The sequence below is a fragment of the Petaurus breviceps genome, unplaced genomic scaffold, assembly GCF_028583685.1.
Source record: "Petaurus breviceps papuanus isolate PSGF00001 unplaced genomic scaffold, PetGlider_PUasm1.0 175, whole genome shotgun sequence".
Taxonomy (NCBI): Eukaryota; Metazoa; Chordata; class Mammalia; order Diprotodontia; family Petauridae; genus Petaurus; species Petaurus breviceps.
The window spans coordinates 56940926-56942166 of NW_027185764.1; the positions used below are offsets into that span (position 1 = coordinate 56940926).

General features: G+C 50.9%; 1 pseudogene; it reads right to left on the reverse strand.

Annotated features, from left to right (window-relative positions):
• Window positions 1–263: 263 nt before the first annotated feature.
• On the reverse strand, window positions 264–879 carry LOC138159142 (ER membrane protein complex subunit 8 pseudogene; annotated as a pseudogene).
• Window positions 880–1241: the final 362 nt, after the last annotated feature.

Sequence of the window (1241 nt, forward strand, 5' to 3'; positions counted from 1 at the left end):
AGCAGAAATAGCTTTGATTTTGAAGGTTTGAGCAATGTACAACTGGGAAAAAAATCCACAGGGACAGCTCGACTCGACAGCCTGTATTTCCTCTAGAGATCTTTGCTTTAAAAAGATGGCCAGTTAGACACTGCCTCTTTTGAGCCACATGCCATTCCCTTACACCCAGGTATGGGATATTATTCTATTTACATTTAAAAATATTTCTTTCTTCCTCTTCAGTGTAGTGGAAATGCCCATAAATCAGTCAGTGGAGTCCCTCCCTAAAATAGATGTAGAACAGCTTTATTGATTTCTGGGTTGTCTAGTCATTTCGGATGTCGTCCAGGTGGTTATCAAAATCTACAAGGATCTCTAGGAACTGCTGTCCAAGAGAGATGCCGAGATCCTCTGGGCTTCTGGCCAGTCTTCACACTAATCATAGTGTGGATCTCTACACCTGCCATTTGTTATCTTGATGCTCATACACATGAATCGTGGGTTCAATGCACTCCATTGTAAACTTTGTGTTGTCTACCATGATGAGTGCTGTGTCATTGAAGCCCTCGGCAATTCTGGAAGCTACCTTCTCAGCAACCTGGTTCGGACTGGCATCTTTTACAAGTGTTAGCTTGATAATAACCAGCTATCCCATAGCTATTATCTTTGCACCATGAATCAATCAAGGTGAAGGCCACCTCCGGCATGGGGGCCATGGAAGAGCGGGATGCAGTCCACGAAAAGGGTCTGGTGCGGGTTGGGGCCACCTTGCGCCGGCTGCGCCTTGTGGGGCTTCTGCTTCTCGGCCACTAGGAGCCCGTTGACGACTCAGTGGGGGTACTTGGCCCAGTGCAGCACCATCTTGCAGTAGGCCTGGGTGGTCAGCTTAACGCCAAGCATGGTGAGGCCCAAGGCCCGCAACGACGGCAGTCTCCCAGGCCAGGCGCGGCTTGGTCCCCATGGCATCGCTCCGCGCAGGCTCTGCAGCCCCTCAGCATAGATGGACGGGTTCCCTGGCCTGCCCCCCTCACCCGAGGCGCCCTGCCGCCTCCTCTTGTCTGCCGGACTCGGCCGGACGGCGGGCCGTCAAGTCCTATCCAGGCTCCCGCAGCCGGGTCTGAAGGCGGAACAGCTGCCTGGCTCCTCTCAAGGGGGCCTGCCGCAAAGCTGCGCCCTTTAACAGTATTTTTATTGATATGAACTTTCATATTCAGGTCACTTACACATTTTGAATTTATTATAGTTTAAGATGTTAATCTAGA